This window comes from Chlorocebus sabaeus, chromosome 9, assembly GCF_047675955.1.
Source record: "Chlorocebus sabaeus isolate Y175 chromosome 9, mChlSab1.0.hap1, whole genome shotgun sequence".
In the NCBI taxonomy this organism is placed as follows: domain Eukaryota; kingdom Metazoa; phylum Chordata; class Mammalia; order Primates; family Cercopithecidae; genus Chlorocebus; species Chlorocebus sabaeus.
In genome coordinates, this window is record NC_132912.1 from 51,947,016 (window position 1) to 51,966,378 (window position 19,363).

The 19,363-nt window shown below is 39.4% G+C and overlaps 1 protein-coding gene across 15 annotated transcripts in view; it reads right to left on the reverse strand.

Annotated features, from left to right (window-relative positions):
• The window catches only part of MAPK8 (mitogen-activated protein kinase 8), a 130,443-nt gene extending 112,275 nt beyond the window's left edge, over positions 1 to 18,168 (reverse strand). Inside the window, exons 1-3 of one of the 15 annotated variants that reach the window (XM_038008922.2) lie at positions 18,000 to 18,168; positions 16,533 to 16,726; positions 240 to 309 (exon numbers count right to left, since the gene is read on the reverse strand). The gene's annotated coding sequence lies outside the window, so the exon portion shown is untranslated. The remainder of the gene's footprint in view (positions 1 to 239; positions 310 to 16,532; positions 16,727 to 17,999) is intronic. The other 14 variants (XM_038008927.2, XM_038008919.2, XM_038008925.2 and 11 more) reach the window with 14 other exon arrangements.
• Between the last annotated feature and the right edge of the window lie 1,195 nt (positions 18,169 to 19,363).

Genomic DNA, 19,363 nt, shown 5'->3' on the forward strand with positions numbered 1-19,363 from the left:
AATCTCCTGCACAGAAGGATTCCAAATATTAATAATTTATGTAGACACTTTGCCATCAAGAAGCAGGACATAACTTTCTACTCTTTAAGTGTGGGCTGTGCATGGTCACCTTTCCCAAATAGTGCAGTATGAAAAGGAGGAAAAAAGAGTAACTTTACAATGGAAAAATCTGACAAACATTACTTCAACCAGGTGATTAAAATCAAAACCAAGTCATAAATTATGTTAACAGTACGTACCCTTGACAGGATGTGATGAAATGATGCTTTACCTCTGTGGATTTTCCTTCTAGAAACCCATAAGGCTAGTCTAAAAATAAGAAAAACATTAGACAAATTCCAATAAAATGGTATCCCACAAAATATTTGAGCAGTCATGGTCATCAAAAAAAGGAATATCTGAGAAACTCACAGCTAAGAAATCCTAAGGAGATACGACAAAATGTAATGTGGTATTCCAGATGGGATCTTGTAAAAACAAAACAAAACAAAACAAAAACACTAGCTAAAAACTAAGAAAAGCTGAATAAGCTATGGATTTTAATTAATAATGTACCAATAATTTTCACTAACTGTAACAAATGTGCCATGCAAACATATGATGTTAATTATAGGAGAAATTGGGTGTGGGGTATATAGAAACTATAGTATATACTCAATTTTTCTGTAAAACCAAAACTTCTACAAGTGAAGACTATTTTAAAAAGAATGACTGAAATGATCATAAAACTTTTGAAAAATCAAAAATCCCTGTGACACAGAGAGAGTGAAAGTTATGTGCCACTTTTTGGAGATGACTACTAACCAATTTTCAAAACTGGTATGTTAAAAAGTTGGTATGTTAAAGAGAAATAAAAATTTATCTCATCTTATTAGGAAGAACTGTAGTTCAATCCTAGGTGACAAGGGGGAAAGGTCTTTTTAACAAAGAAAAGCTGGTTAATATTAATAGATCAAGAAGGATGATAGGTGGGAGATCCAGGTGGGCAGATCACTTGAGGTCAGGAGTTTGAGACCAGCCTGGCCATTATGGTGAAACCCTGTCTCTACTAAAAATATGAAAATTAGCCAGGCGTGGTGGCACGTGCCTGTAGTCCCAGCTACTCGGGAGGCAGAGGTGACAGAATCGCTTGAACCCAGGAGGTGGAGGTTGCAGTGACCAGAGATGGTGCTACTGCACTCCAGCCTGGGTGACAGAGCGAGAGTCTGTCTGAAAAAAATAAAAATAAAAATAAAAAAGAAGGATGATAGGGTTAGAAAAACAAAAAACAAAAACAAAAAAACACCATTTGCAAGCCCAAATGAAACAACCGATTCAAAGCTCACCAAGAGACTCTAAACACATAGGCTGCTGGAAAACAGAATATTCACAGGGAACCAAAATGTCATCTCACTGATCAACTGCTGATTGTCAAGGGGAAACCCATCGTTATAATGGATAGATCTGGTGAATACCATCTTAACACCAAATGATCACACTTTAGGCAAACCACCTGATGCCTGTGTTATGAGTCAATATAATGTACACAGGAATAACTAAGCCAAAAAAACTAAATATAATCCAGCCTTTAGACTCAATCTTCTACTTTAGGAAACACAGTGGGAATAGAGATACAAGTTAATTGCTACAAGAAAACAATCAGACAAATCCAAAATATGGGAAACATTCTATGACAAATGGCCTGGTCTCTTCAAGAAGCCAGTATCATAAGTGTAAAAAACAAAAAAATAGAAAACAGGACAATTGTAGTATGTTAAAAGTGACTAAAGCAACAACAATCAAATGCAGTTCATAAACTGATTCAATATTGGTTTGAAAAAGTTGACCTTTTTGGAGAAGGGGGGCAGAACAAGATGGAAGAATAGGACTCCCCAGTGACTGCCCCTAACAGAAGCATCAATGTGAACACTATCCATGCACGAAAACATCTTCACAAGAGCTAAGGAAACAAGGTGAGAAATCACAGTACCTGACTGCAGCACAAACTGACCTTTTGGGGGAATAATTAGCAAAACTTGAATATGAACTAGATATTAAGGGCTTAAGTATGACATATGTAAGAGAATGTGTTTACCTTTAGGAGAGACATAAACAAATATGACAAAAAAGCTAACAACTACAATATCCAAATGAAGTATACCGGTGTTTACCATAATATTCTTTCAATGTGTATGTCTGAACATTCTTCAGTTGGGAGTGATATGAGAGAATGAAGTCACTTTAAAATGTGGGTGAGGACGGTGGCCAAAATGTTCAGTTTTAAGGAACCAAAAAACAGTAATAGCCGATTCTACTGACAGGTGTAACAAAGAAACACACTGATCTTAAACCAGGTTCCTATGATATATATACTGGAAGATGGAGCCAAAAAAGAGAGGACATCAATTTACTAAACAATTCCTATCCTCAAAGTTTAAAATATCAACCAAAACTCTGCTGATAAAACCTTCTGAAATACACCCAATATCTATCATTTTCTCAAGGGCTATTAAAGATATATATCATTTTTCCTCAATTATAATGATTAAGATGGATGGAAAACTTTGTAATTTTGAAATTTAAGAAGTATGGGAATAGCTTAGAGAATCAAAAACAAAAACTCTTTAAGACCTTACATTTATTTTCATACACAGATGAAGATGGCATCCTAAATCAAAATCAGTATCATTTTGTATCTCTCATATAAATAATGGGTTCTATGAAATTACATTTGTTCTGCAATCCCTTACATACTAGTGGTTGGGCAGATTTATACTGCTATAAACACAACCGTAAGTCCAGCCCCAAAGTTGACTCCTTCAATTAATGACTCAGTATCCTAGGGTTTCTCTGCAAAATTTTAAAATTTTATTCAACATGACTAAGTAGATACTTCTCAAAGCCACCCCCATAATACCTAGATTCCACAGTCTTTTAATTATGACAATTTCATTACAACAAATATCTCAGCTCCTTTTATACATGACTGCCCTTTTACACTCCTAATAGACAAGAAAATGTTACCCTATACCTTTATCTTTTCTAAACTTTGCAAAAATATCTAGTTTTTTCTGCCATTTTCCCCTCCCATTTCTATTTCCAAGGCTATTTCCCCCTTTTCTAATAATTCCTATAATCTGTAGAAACTGGTACCCAAAATCTTACCCCTAGGAAAAACTGAAACCACATATACTACAATTTCAAATAGAGAATCTTATGACATAAACCTTGATCAACCTAACAAATCATTTTCCTTAAAATGGTGAACTAGATAATTCAAACCAATTATCTTACTGGGAGCAACTAGAAAAACTGGACACCTGCTCAAGTCCCCAGTAAAAAATATTTTAAAAATCAAAACCAAAAAACCTGTTTGAGGGCATCAGAGTGCCAAGGTAGTGAAAAAACATGAAGACCAAGATCTAGTAGAATAAGGAAAAGCTCATAAAAGAGCCTGGCATCCGGGGCCGTTTTTCCTCCCGAAGGGATCTGCTAATTCCAAAGAGGTGGCTGAGAAGCTGAGCTTGAACTTGTAACAGATTTACACGACTAGAGATGATTAAATATTGGAGTTAAGGGTTCAAGAAAGTGTGGGGGTGGGGGCGTGTGGGGCTGATAACACCCCTGGCTTTATGCTAGGACTCCAAGGGGCCATATCCCAGAAGTAAATAAAACAAAATAGACCAGCCTTCGTAGACTCTGGAACCCAGTTTTGAAACACAGTCTCTGACTGGATTAAGATGATCCAGGATTGCTAGTGCCACTAGCTTGCCTCCTGCCAAAAGTCAACAAAAATCCTCTCTAGAAGGAGATAGCATCATTTCCAAATCTTAAATTATCTATATAATTTTTATTACATAACGTCTTAAGTTATCCAACACAGACATGCTTAATATATTCAAAAAAGTTTTTCTTTTTTTTTTTTGAGAATCATGAAAGACTGGCGCAGTACAAAACTCTGCTAACTTCAAAATTTCAAATACTTCACTTCATAATCCTTACATTCATCTCCGATGAATTCTTTAGGAATTCCCACAGCTGTTCTATGCCCTCCTTACTGCCCTTCAGTCCCCATGCACTTGAAAACTTCACGTACTAAAGTAAGAAAAATCAGTCACCCAATCTAAAAGGAGTTCATACACTCACAGATGACCCTCTAACCTGTCTTCTCTGTATATTACCTGAGAGGGAACATACCCCACTAAGTTGCCACAAGAGAGTGAACTCTATCGGGGAGACACCATAGGTTTTCCAACATTTTACAACATAATCCATTACACACACACCTCTGTGTATATCTCTATATAAATATACTCACACATCTATGGGAAACACAACTTTCAAAAAATTCTGAACTACAGTAATCAACACACTGTGGGAACATAAGCATAGACACATAGATCAATGGAATAGAGTCCAGAAATAAACCTGCCTTTTTTTCAAGAATGCCCAAGACAATTTGGTAAGAAAGAATAGCATTTTCAACAAATGGAGCTAGGAGTACTGCATGTCTACAAGCAAAAGAATGACCTCATATACGTTCCTCATACCATACACCATAAAATTAACTCAACATGGATCACAGACCTAAATGTAAGAGCTAAAACTATAAAACTCAGAAAAAAACGCAGAAGTTGTCTTCATGACCTTGAGTTAAGCATTGGCTTCTTATAAAATATTCCAAAAGCACAAGGGAAAAACAAATACGTTGGATTTCTTCATTGAAATTAAAACTTTTTGTGCTACAAATGATGCCATCAAGAAAGTAAAAAGACTACCTCCAAAACAGGAGAAAATATTTATAAACCATACATCTGTTAAGCAACTTGTATCTCTAGTATATAAAGAACTCTTTGGCCAGGTGAGGAAGCTCATGTTTGTAATCTCAGCACTTTTTGAGGCCAAGGTGGGAGCATCACTTGAGCCCAGGTGTTAGAGCACCTGGGCAGCACAGTGAGCCCCCATCTCTACAAAAAAAAAATTAAAAATTAGCAGGGCATACCTGTGGTCCTAGCTACTTGTGAGGCTGGGGAGGGAGGATCACTTGAGCTAAAATTTTTTGTACTAAAAATACAAAAAAATTAGCCAGGACTAATGGCAGGCACCTGTAACCTCAGCTACTCAAGAGGCTAAGGCAGGAGAATTTCTTGAACCTGGGAGGCTGAAGTGAGCCAAGATCACACCACTGCACTCTAGCTTGGGCGAGAGAGCAAGACGTCACCTCAAAAAAATAAAAAAGAGATAGCCAGAATTAGCAAAACTACAAAGAAGAAAGTACGTTAAGTGGCTGTTTACGGCCAGGGAGAGTGGTGTATGTGCGTTTGAAGAAATGGGGAGTGACTGCTAGTGAGTATGAGGTTACTTTCTGGGGCAACAAACATGTTCTAAAGTTAGGTTGTGATGATGGTTCCATTATTCCAGGAATATACTAAAAAAGCTTTGAGCTGTGTATTTCAAATAGATAACTATAATGGTATGTGAATTATACCCCAATAAAACTGTTAAAAAATTCTTAGTCCCCTATTATACATGACACACTATGGTATTTTCTACTTCATTTCTTTTAAAAACATAACAGAAGTTGTGATCTCCTAAATTCCTTCTATAACCTACTAATGGGTCATGACTAACAATTTGAAAGCACTGCCACCGAGTCCTACCTACAACACTAAAACTGATAACCACTGTCTCCTGTATCAGGACTAATCCCCTCATACTCACATCCCTGCTGATGGTCACCAGAAAATGTCCAGTTCTCCCTGGTTATCTATTATTCCCTGAATTCTCACTGCCATACTGCTGTGTACGTCCTCCATTTGACTCAATTCTTCATCCTTCATCCTCCTAATTCCTTTACTTGGCCTTCTGAAATTCCCAATTTGTGACAAGCAAACTCAGCCTGTTACACTACCTTTATCCTTTCTTGTCATCATCTATCCTCCCTCCAATTCTTCCTTATTCAGTGAGGACATTACAACTGGTTTACAGTATGTACCCTTACTCCCCTCACTAGCTGCTGATTTCACCACGCATGCAGACTGACCCTTTTTTAATACCTCAGACTCTTAACTCATTGGCCTCCTCACATTCCGGACTTGTCTCTGAATTCCACCTCTGCAGCCCACACCCAAGGTCATCCTGAGCATCAATAATGTCAATAATTATCATACTTGTGAAATCTCTCTTTCAGATATCCCACTCTGACCATGGCATTCAATCTTTCAAATTAATTTACTCAAACCCTGTGGCCAGTTACATACTCAACCACCACCCCACAATAAGCATTCTAGTTAAAAGGCCCTTATTTCCCTTGTCCCCTTTTCCTTCTTTTGTACTGATCCGGTGTGATGGTTAGCTGTAAGTATCAATTTGGCTAGGCTGTAGTACCCAGTTATTCAAACAATTACGTAGTTGCTGTGAAGGTATTTTGTAGATGTGATTAATATCTACAAACAGTCAAGTTTAAGTACCGGAGCTTATCCTTGATACCGTGGGTAGGCCTCATCCAATCACTTGATAAGGCTTTAATAGCAAAAACAAGTTTCCCTGAGAAAAACAAAATTCTGCCTCAAGGCTGCAGTATTAACTCCTGACCAAGAATTTCCTGCCTGTCCTACAGATTTCAGACTTGCCAGCCCTCACAAAAACAAATGCCTTAAAATCTCAGTCTATCTACCTATAACTCAGATTGGTTCTGTTTCTCTGGAGAACTCTACTACACCTGGCAAAATCTCACCCTGGGTAAATCCAACCACCTGCCTTATCTGTGCCTGTAACTAATCAGCTAAATAATGCTGGGGGTGGGGGTAGTTACAAAACCAGGTTGACTGATATCACTTTAACTTCAAGATTTTAAACCTTAAATGAACAATCAATACTTCTTGACAAACTGCTTCAAACTCCTCACACTCCCACCCCTTTCTGCCCGTATGAATCTCATGCTTCACTGAGCAAACAAACCACAAGAGAAGATGAAAGCCAGGAGAACTGGTCTTCATCTTCCAACTTCCAAACTTCCTCACAAGGGCACACAACTTTTCCGCATTTCCTACTGTTAGATGGAAGATTTCTCCTCTAATGAGGGCCAAACTCTCTACCTGTACTCTGCATCCCCTTTCCTACATACAGCAATGCCATTTTCACTCAATTTCTGAGACTCACAATTTCCTTTATCTACCAACCCATTTCTTTGTTCACTTTAGAGCTAATCTTAAAAGAGTGGTCTACACCCACTGTGTCAGCACTTGCTCATATCTCACTCTTTTTCAAAGTGTTTCATTCAGGGACTAGGTGTGGTGGCTCACGTCTATAATCCCAGCAATCTGGGAGGCTGAGGTGGGAAGATCACATGAGGCCAGGAGTTTGAGACCAGCCTGGGCAACACAGTGAGACCCCATCTTTACAAAAAACCTAAAAATTAGCCAGCCGAGTCCCAGCTACTTGGGAGGCTGAGACAGGATGATCCACTTGAGCCCAGGAGTTTAAGGCTGCAGTGAGCTATGATCACACCACTGCACTCCAGCCTGGGCAACAGAGGGCGATGGTCTTTAAAAAAAAAAAAAAATCATTCATTGTTTTTTAACCATCTTCAACTTGGCTTCTTTCTTCCTACTTTAATAAAATCGTCAAACAAGATCACCAACAACTTCCCATATAATCTCTCTATGCCTGTTTCCTCATGTATAAAATGGGCCTAACAGTGCCCACCTTGTAGGGTTGCTGTGTGATGTTTAAATAATTTAACATACATAAAGCACAAGAATAGTGCCTGATACATGATAGGCACCAAATAGGGTATGTATTAGCTCTTATACTATTAGGATAGTCTGGATTCTTGTTTTCCCGAGGTTCTAACTTTTTGTTTCTAGTTACTTAACAATGTATGGGTCCTTGAGCAGAAAACCGCCTCAGCTTTTTGGTGGGAGCAGGGGAAGGGAAGAGGAGACAGAAAATAAACTATTTAATCCCCATTAAGCAATGAGATCTCTACTGAAGTTCAGCTAAGTATCTAACTACCATATAATTTTATAAGGATGAGCGACCTGCCTCAAACCCAGTCACCAAATCAAACTCACTCTTTGCACTCTCTCACTCCTGTGCTTTCCTGACTTGCTGATTTCAGCATTTTTCCAAGCTTAAGACCCTCCTGTCTATATTCATTCACTTCATACTTCTACATATCTTGACCTCTGACCGTACGCTCTCTGACACCAGACTAAACTATATTTCAGGGAGCTGCCTCTGGCTGCTAAGCACATGGAAAGCAGCCTATATGTATAGTCACGCCTTGCTTAAGGACGGGGATACCTTCTGAGAAACGCATCATTAGGCAATGCCGTCACTGTGCGAACATCATGGAATGTACTTACACCAACCTAGATAGTATAACATACCTAGGCTATAATATGGTGTAGCCTATTGACCCTAGGCTACGAACCTGTACAGCATGTTACTGTACTGAATACTGCAGGCGACTGTAACACAACGGGAGGTATTTGTGTATCTAAACAAAGAAAAAATAGAGTAAAAATATGGTATAATTTAATGGGACCACTGTCACATATGTGTTCTGTCATTGACTGAAACCTCACCATGTGGTACATGACTGTATTATCAAATAAGAGACAAGGCACTACTGCTTTCCTACATTTAACTGCTAATCCTACATTTGCTATCAAGTGATTGATCCCCAACTTGTCCATTTAACATTTTGAAAACCACAGTTCATTTCAAGTTACATTAACTTTAGAGAGAAAACTTCATACTACTTTAAGTATTCCCATAATCCCTCCCTAATTTCATTATTATTCATAACCTTTAAATACTCAACAGATAAACAGATATTTTGGCTCTTGTTTCACATATAATGGAGGAAAACTATAATCTTCTAAAAATCACCACTATGAATGCAATAAAAAAAAATACAGCGGTATTAAAAAGTTGGGAGGGAGGAGGTAAAAATCAAAGGAAACAAAAAAGCTGGCATGACATATCAGAAAAATCAAAAATTCAACTACAAAACTATTAGAAATAATAAATATTCTACAGGGGGCTTATCATTTAATATATAAAAAATATTAACTAATTTACAAAATAAAAAAGCTTTCTTATATAAAACCAGATAGAAGATAAAATGGAAAAAAAGATGCCATTTCCGGCAGGAAAAAAAAAAAAAACAGAAAAACTTAAATATATAAAATAGCAAAAAAAAAATTCTTTTTAATGTTTAAAAATGCTATCAGGAACCCAAAATGAGACTTCAACAAATAAAAAGGTTAAGTTTTTCCTATTCTTGGATATAAAGGTACAACATCATAAAGCTGTCACTTATTTTTTAAATACAAAGAAATCCTAACAGTAAACTGAATCCATGTAATAGAAGTTAATCACTGGGGAGCAAGGTAACTTGAAAAGGATGTACAAAACGCTTCTGGGTGATGGAAGTGTTCTGTATTTTGATCTGGGGTTGCACAAGTGTATACATAAGCAAACTTATTGGACTGTAATGCTTGTGCATCTAGCTGTACATAATTTTACCACAATAAAACAAAAAAACTGATTCCAACAGAAAGACTGGCAGAGGAGGGGTACAGACTAGACTAGATGGGTTGTTTCTAAAAGTTCATATAAAATAAACAAGATAGAAGCCAGAAAAATACTTCTGAAAAGAAAAATAAAAGGGAATTAGACCTAGCAGAAAACACAGCATATGATACAATAATAAAAACAGGATGGCTTGGGTCCCAAACAGGCGGATGGGTCAGTGGGACCAATGGTACCAAATACACGTGGAAATTTTGTAAATGGTAAAAGTGGCATTTTAAATCAGTAAGACAAAGATGGACTATTTAATAAATGGTGTAGGGGCAACTGGATGGATATCTGGTGAAGAAAATAAAGTTGGAACTATACATAATATCCTACCATAGAATGGAAAACAGCAAATTGGGGAAAAATATTTCCAAAAAATAGCATGGAGCCAATCTATAAAATTAATCCTACAAATCTAGGAAAATGAGCAACAAAGCAATTGAAAAATATGCAAAGACAAGGACAGTTCAAAAGAAAGAAAATACAAACAGTCCTTAAAAGACGAAAGATGTTTAAGGGTAACAAGAAGCAGGCATCCTTACACAGTGCTGGTGGAATGGAAGTTGGACAACCTCTACAGGCTTCACTTCAGCAATACATAAAATTACAAATGCATATACACTGGCCTAGGAACTCTACCTCTGGAAATTTACCCTATGCATTTAAGTGCAACATGATGTATGCACAAGGTAATCCACTGCACCATGGTTTTTGATAGCAAAAGTCTGAAAACTACCTAAATATGCATCAAAAAGGAGTTAAATGGTACACCAGTATAATGATGTTATGGACTGTCTGTGTCCCTCCAAATTCATATGTTGAAGCCCTACCCTCCAACTTGATAGTATTTGGAGGAGAAACCTTTAGGAGGTAACTAAGCTTCTCATGTATTAGGTCATGAGGGTGGAGTCCCCATGATAGGATGAGGAACAGACTAGAGCTCTTAGGGGCCAAGTGAGGATACATCCAGAAACCAGCCACCTGTAAAGCCAGGAATAGGGCCCTCAACAGGGAACCAAATTGGTTAAGTAGCCTAATCTTGAACTTCCCAACTTCCAGAACTGTGAGAAATAAATTTCTGTTGTTTAAACCACTCAATCTACGGTATTTTGATATAGCACCCCAAACAGAGTAACACAAATGGAATACCACAAAGATGTTAAAAAAGATGTTAAAATACCACAAAGATGTTAAAAAAGCATGCTATTTACATACTGATATGACTGATATAAAATAATATCTCAGCTATATTAAAACAAAAAAGCAGGCCACGTGCGGTGGCTCACACCCATAATCCCAGCACTTTGGAGGCCAAGGCAAGTGGATCACCTGTAATCCCAGCTACTCAGGAGGCTGAGGGAGGAAAATCACTTGAACCTGGGAGGCAGAGGTGGCAGTGAGCCGAGACTGTGCCACTGCACTCCAGCCTGGGCAACAAGAGTGAGAATCCGTCTCAAAAAACAAACCTACAAGCAAAAAACAAAAAAGCAAAGGGTGGTACATGTTGCATCCATCAACTTAGATTAAAAAAAAGGGAGGAAGCAGAGCAAAGGCTACACAGTACTGTATATATGTATGATACCTATCCTTCATTGGCAAAGCCAAAATCCATAAAGCTGTGAAAAATACATTTTTAAAATAAGTTTAGTACAAACATATTTGGTAGCAAAACCTGATGAGATGCAGCATAAGATTTTATAATCTTTATTCACCCCACTTGTATTTGTTATGCTTTTATAAAAATATTAACATCTTTGATTATTTCTGGGTTTTTTATTTTTTTTTTATTTTTTGAGACAGAGTGTTACCTCTGCCACCCAGGCCGGAGTGTAGTGGCACAATCTCGGCTCACTGCAACCTCCACCTTCCAGACTGAAGCGATTCTCCTGCCTCAGCCTCCTGAATAGCTGGGATTACAGGCACGTGCTACCACGCCCAGCTAATTTTTGTACTTTTAGTATAGATGTAGTTTCACTATGTTGGCCAAGTTGGTCTCAAACTCCTGACCTCAGGTGATCCACCCGCCTCAGCCTCCCAAAGTGCTGAGACTACAGGCGTGAGCCACCATGCCTGGCCTATGTCTGAATTTTTTACGGAAATGTTAATGTGTTTAATTACGATGTTAATCCTCTTACTAGGGATTTTGGATAATATGGTAGATGCGCTATATTATCTTCCTACAATTGCAAAAAAAGAAGCCTTCATTCTAAAATACATCTGGACCAAGGATTCTGAACAAAGGATTACACACTTACACACATATAAACTATCTTTGGAAGTATTCACAGGAAATTTAAGTTTCCAGGTAGAAGAACTAGGTGGCTACACACAGTAGAAAAGGAGATTCTTTATCTTTTTAAATCTTTGGAATTTTGAGTCAAAGTGAGTTAATTACTACTTAGTCAAAATATAAAATGTAAACAAAGTAAAACATTAAGACTTTTAAATTCTCAATAGTAACAGACAAAGCTAGATACTTTAGTTTTTGTTTGTTTTAACTGAAAAGTGACCCTTTCTCAGGTCACAGAGAAATCCATACAGCAGGAGCTTTTCTTTATCTTACCTTTGGTTGACCCAATGGCATCTGAAAGTAAAGAGAGCCATCCTTTCTGGAATAAGTCAGAAAATGGTGATTTTTCCCCCAATTAATGACTTTTAGGAAATAGCATCTTATCAATGTTTTTGATGTTTCCTGCCGAGCAAAGCAAGTGCTTGTATGTTGCTGTTTTTCATTTCTAGTGTCCCCAGAAATATGGTAGGTGGCGGGCTTGAGTCTCTCAGCACCGAGAAGCAGTACTGGAGGCCTACACTTCTCAATACTGGAGAGAGACTTTAAAAAGTGTTTCTAGTACAGATCTAGCCTTACATCGTAACAGCTCCAATACAAAGGAGATTGAGAACTCTGGTTAGTACCTGAATAGCATCTTTTCTACTGTCAGCTTTTCATATTTTTCATATACTTATTTTGATACCCTGTTGTATTCCAGAATGAATTTATAAGGTTTGTCTTTTCTTATGATTTGGATTTTGACTAATGTGTACCACACTCTCAACTTAAACCAGGAATCAGAAAAGATATCTTGCTTTCTGAGGTTTATCGAGTGAGTACAAAGGCATGGCAAGAGACACAAGGTTTGGAAGGCCCCAAATGCCCCAATGACAAAAGAAATTCCTAATGAAATGACTAACAATATTTGCTTCCTTGTGTTAGGACATAAATGTGCTTACGTTAATCCTTATCTTCTATCAAATTATACTCGGCTCACTGAGGGTAGAAACTGACTTCTATTTCCTTTGGCTCCCACATCATTGAATACCTGGATTGGTATAATGCAATGCTCAGTAAATATTGCCGAAGTAAAAACCAGTGTCATCTCATAGTAGAGTAGATGCTCTCGAGAAGGACAAGAAATTTAATCTACCATTATAACCATACAAACGCTAAACAGAAGACTTAGAAAAACACAGAAAATACAGAAAAGATAATATTTCTAAGTAGTACTAATAAATAATCTCCCTCATTTTTTAAGAGGCCTCCATGCCTCAATGAATTGTTGTGGTTACCAGGTCTCTGACAAATTTGCAATCTTCGCAGAATCAAAGATCCCAATAACACTAAATTTAAAAGATGTGACAGCATTCCATTTTCTTCAAATGTGTCACATGATAAAGCTATTTGTAGTTCCTAAATTCTCATTCCTTTAGATGTCTATAATAAACCTAGGAAAGCGTAGGCAATTTTCTGCTGTGGGAAAAGGCAAAAAATCGTGAAAGTGGCAAATATGTTCCCTTCAATATATGCTTTTGGAACATTTCCAAATTTTAAGATAGGATTACTGGTCCAAATGTTAATATAAATCATCTCAGTCAATTCAGATTATATGAGACTATCGAATTTTAGATAAACCCCCAGAGATGCAGAGTGAAACAAATGGCATATTCTAGAGAATTAGAATGGACACTGTGCATTAAACTGGTTTGACATTTACTTGGCATTTTATGTTTGTTCAAAGTTAAAAATAAGTGATAACAATAGCAAAAACTACCTGAATACTTATATCTACCATTCCAGGCACGATACCAGTACCAGGCACTTTACATGCAGTACCTTATTTAAACCTCACAGACCTATGAGGTTATGTGCTATTATTATCCTCATTTGACAGACAATAAAACAGGCCCAAATATGTTATATAACCTGAACGAGCCTATACCACAGTTAGATTGGAGCACGATTAGAACTCAGGCTGACCTTAAAACCCACACTAGCAATCACTATAAGGTTTGAGTTCCTTAACTTTCTAAAGAATGGTAGATTTTAACTAAATCTGAAATACAATAAAGGGTAACAGCAAACACAGGCATGTCTTATATTTGTGATATAACCCCCCTCCAAGAAAAAGAACGGAAGCTACTAAGTTTTCCAAAAAGGTGTCTCTCCTCTCTCTCTCTCTCTCTCCCCCCACACACACATACATACATACACATACACACACACACACACACACACAATTTTAAAAACTGGATTTCAGTGAAATTTGGCTTGCGCAGAGATGTGAAGTAGGCTTTTGTTTGGCAGGAGCCCTTTCATATACCTTTTAAAAGAGCATAAATTCACTGTTAAGGGATGCCTTAAGTCTCATCCCTGACTATAAGCTTCCTGAGGATAATGAACTCTTCATTTTATGTCTTCCACAAAATCTCTGAGAGCATAGGGTCTCATGAGAAGGCATAATGCTGTGGAATAAATAAAAATCTACCTTTCCAAGAATCTCCAGCTTATGGCGACGTCTTCCATTTGTTTTCTAAGTCTGGATATTAAAGAAAAAATTCAACTCAACAATTTTTTTGGCTTCTGAAAATTACAAAATTCTAACTTTGACTACTGTTCTTAACTTAGGCTTCTGATTATCACCCAAGAAGGGCTCTTTTTGTCCTAGTATGTTTTCTCTAGAACCACCTATCTGAGGAACAAGCCTTCTATAAAAAAAAGTTCTGACAGCCTGAGTTTATAGTTTTAAAGCCAAAAACATTAAGGCACTTGCCTAAAGCTCCAGAACTTGTTGATGACAAAGTCCAGATGGCAGAACTGAGAAATGAACCTAGGTCTGATTCCTGGATTGCTCTAGCTCCACCTATTGACCTGAATGACAGGGTAACTCATTTCAATACTCCTGTCACCTTTCAGTCAAATCATTTCTGAAATCAAAGTTCAACTTAACCTGCATTAAGAGTAGAAATGCAAGGCTTCTAAATGTTCAGGTAAAGAGCACATGATGAAGACAATCAGCATCACAGTTCACTGACATAGGCAAATGATTCATATATAAAGCTATGAGGTTATAATGACTTCCTTGGTCTACGTGAATCAGAAAGGCTACTACCCATACCATTGACTTGACCAGAGACCTCTAGAGCGCTGGAATCCTAATGTCAGACATTATTTTGTATTTTTACTCGTGCAACAAAGCATCTCAACCATGTAGATGACTCAAATATGCCAAAATTCAACCCGCTGGCAAAGCTGACCAACAAGAAGCAGGCTCCTATTCAACAACCTCTTAGCACTAGGATAGTTAGGGACTAGTCATTTAACAACAAATTACTTCAAGTTGTTTCACTGAACATCTCATCCTCCCAAGGTCTCTTCGATAATATCAGGCATGTAGCAAATAGTTAAGATTCTAACCACATTAATTTGTGTACAATGTATTCTTGCACTAACTTCCTTTCCAAATGGCACTTCCCCCGATCTAAAGGAGTATGAAGGATATAGTTTCCTATTCTGCCAGGACAGGACACTTAAAAGGAGCCCTTTTCATACTTATTAAAGGAATATATTTACTAACAGAATCGATGCTATATCTCTTACTTTAAAGCATAATTTGAAGTGAAATTCAGAGTGACTGCTAATGAATATGGTGTTTCTTCTTGGGGTGATGACAATGTTCTGGAATTGGTGATGGTGATCAATGCACAACACTGTGAATATACTAAAAACCACTGAAATATATACACTCTAACTGGTGAATTTCATGTCAATTAAATTTCAATAAAGCTATTTTTAAAAACCAATAATTTGGAAAACAAAATAACACAACTCTGGTTCTTTACATAGGCTGACTGTGAGCTACTGCCAAAGGATTGTCAGTAACCCCTACTAGAGTCTGACATACCTTAACTAGGTAAAGCAATAAAGCGTTGGCATCTCAAAGATTTTCATCCCTCATCTTAAAAAAGTATCATTTTCTTATTTCTTCATTTCCACTTTACAGCAAATAATAAGAAGCTCATTAATTAGTTCACTCTTTTCGTATTCTTTCAAATCCAAAACAAATGCTAAACTGTTCAGGGAGTGGAAAAGAACTTTAACTTGGATAAATGAATTATTTTGAGTTTTAGGATCATATTTTGTACCAACTGTGTTAATACAAGTTAGAACTTAAAACCAAACATTTCAAGTAAACATTTCCAAAATATTAGAAATATTTCTAATAAAACATTTATGTGGCTTTGTCCTCAATTTTTCACAAAATGAGTCACCAAAAACCTTTCAAATAATATTCACAAAATTATAAAAGCAATCATTTTAGACCCCTACTGAAATACTAGTTTATGTGTGCCTGTGTGTGCATTACATACATACACACACACAGACACACATAAATTAGTACATACACAGAAACACACACCCCACAACCTACTTTAGTTTATTAATTATATTAAAAAAACATTTAGACAAGATTTTATTTTAGGACAGTGAATGACCTACACGTGATTCAAAAGCCCATGTCATCATAACAGATAATGTACATGAACTGATCATTTAGCCATCTGAAGCGACAGTTGCATGAAGCTTCCAAAACTTTATGGAGAACATTACAGTTTTTTTTAAGGCTTGAATTTAAATATTATCAATTACAAAGAGCTTTTCATCAATCCGACTTTTATTGAACACTTACTATATTCCAGGCTAGGTGGTGGAGAAACAGATGCAAGACAGGCCTGCCCTCAAGGAAGTCCCATTTTGATTGCTTGCTTTTGTCAGGCACAGCACTAAACATGTTCACTTAGAGCATCTGACCTCCTAGGTTTAACGTTAACCACAGCAGGGGAATCTGAGGTAACCATTACAAATGACTGTAAGGCTGCAAGACTGGAAAAAATAAAATTTAGAAATAAACAAAAGCTGTTGTATATTTAGACCAAATCTAATTCTACTTCCTAACATTACACTTGAACTTCCAGATATACTGCTTAAAAAATGACCCAGAACATAACCATACCTTCCTTAACAGACATCTCTTATGTAATTGTCTCATTTAAAGGTCCATCTATTATACTTCAGTCAAAGCATCCTCTTCCATGAAAGGATACTTTCCTTTACCTTCAAACCAACCCTCTTCATCTGGGTACGGTACCGAACAGTTGCTGAATGAATGAATGAATGAAAAAACATGTTCTAATTGCCAAAGAGAAGTATTTGCTGGATGCCTATCTCAAAACACAATGGACTGACGGACCAGAATTCTACTGGACAGATCGCTGAATTTCAGAGGTAAAAACGGTAATCACTGGACAATGCCATGTAGTTAACATGTTATTAAATTCGCAATAAAGACCAGGCGGGGAACTTTCGGAAATAAAAACGGAAAGTGTTTATCAGGGTACTTTAAAATGGACTTGGTTCTACCATCTCTGAATCTGGAACACAAATGCGAGACAAAGAGATGGGAGGGTGGGGTGAAAAAGTCAAAAGGTCACCACGGAGTGACCCTCAAGAGAAATGTGCGCTGACCACCGAAGCTCGGGCCAAGCTGGATGGACACCTCCCACCCGAACCACGGGCCTGGGCTGTGCCTCGCAGCCCAGAGCTGCAGGCCATCCCGGCCCTTTTCAGCGCTGCTGCCTGCTTCGCCCAGAACCTGAGCACAAAGAAACCACCGAGAAGCAAAATACGGTCCCCAAGGGCGCGGGGCAGGCTTGGGGACCCGCTGGCAGAAGCCCTCTCCCCGGCTCCTCGCCGCCCCGGAGGCAGCCAGGGTGCGGCGGGCCGCGGAGACGCCTCTGTCCGACCCTTGCCGAAGTGTTTCAGAACTTGCCACCCACCCTCCCGCTCCATTTTCTTCTCCCGCCGCGGAGGCAGGACCCGCGCGAAGAGGACGCGAGAGGACAGGCGGGCGGGGCTCGCGGCGGCGGGCCGGCTGGCTGGTAGCGGAGCGCGCCCAGGTCCCGCAGCCCCACGCCCCCTCGGCCGGCCCCCGCCTCTGCGCCGCTATTGTTCCCGCGCCGCCCCCGCCCGCCGCGCGCTCCCGCCCCCACCCCCGGGAGGGGGTTACGGCTGAGGAGAAGGCGGCAGCAGCGGCACAATAACATAAACACGACGGGGCCGCCTGCCGCCCAGGCCCTGCGGCGTCCGCCGCACTCACCCGGCAGCGCAGCGAACGGCGACAGGGAAGCCCGCCAGCGGGGACAGGGGCGGCCCGGGCGGTCGCCGCGGCCGTTACCCAGCTCTGCTCGCGGCTCCGCGATCCTAGCCGCGTCGTCCAGCCTCGGCCGCTCCGCTGAGTAACAGGGACGCGGGCCGTCACCGCGCACGCCCGCCCACGTCATCGCGCAGGGCGCCGCCCCCGCGCCTCCCGAGTGGCCTGCGAGGCGGGGCAGCCCCGGGGCCCGGATTGCGGGGGCGGGGCCGCCGGCCGGGGGCGGGGCTACTCCAAGGGGCTGAGAGGACTTGCGGAGCCGCGGAGAGAGCCTCCGAGGGCAGTGGGTGAGGGGCGTGGCCAGGAGCGGGAGGGGCGGGCCCTGTGGTGGCACGTGGCGGCGCATGGCCCCAGGGGACCGCATCTGGTTGGCGGCGGTAGCCAGGTCGGAGCTTAAGGCTTGGGGCCTCGTCACCACGGGGTTTGAAGGGCTGGTGAGCTTAGGCCACACTTGCGCAGCGAACAGGCACCCCTTCCCGGTACACACCTGAGTGATGAAGAGCTGGTTACCTTGACCGACAATACGTTCCATGCTGAGGACACCTGTCCAGATCCCAGCAACCTACAGAGAGATAAGCGTTCTCTTCAGCTGCCCCGGTAAAGCTTCCTCCAGTTTTTCCAAAATCCACTTCCTCCGAGATTCCTTGCAAATCCACCTCTTCTCAGATTCCTTGCATTACCTGGTTTACCTCTGAGGCCCCACAAAACGTGTAAATGTTACAGAAGCGATAAATTGACAAGCCTTTAAATATCCAACAACAGGTGGAAAGGCGTTTAAGTTACCTACATCCATGCGGTAGAATACATTTTAGCAATTTAAACGCCATGTGTTCAAGAAATTCTTAACAACACAGGAAAATGTTAACAATATATCATTAAGAGAAAGAAGCAAGAAACAAGTCTTATATATAGAACGGTCCCACTTAGTTACTATATATACACATAGAAAAAAACCTGGAAAGAAATACACCAAATTATGTTAACAATGGTTCGTCACTGGACTATGGAATAAAGGGTGACTTGGTTCTCTTTTATACTTTGGATATTTTCTCATGTTTTCCAAGAGGAATAGTTATGTTCACAATCGGAAACAAGTAAGTTACTTTAATAAAGAATATATAAATATTTGTTGAATAAATGAATGATTTCAGGTAGACTACTTTCCTATTACATGTGGGGCTGGCCTCTTTCTGGTGTTTCTGAAAGCGAACATACAGGTGATTATTCATTCATTCTCTTCCCATTTCCTCTTTCCCTCCCTCTCAACCTTCTTAATTTCCTTCCTTCCATCCTTTATTCCTGCAATAATA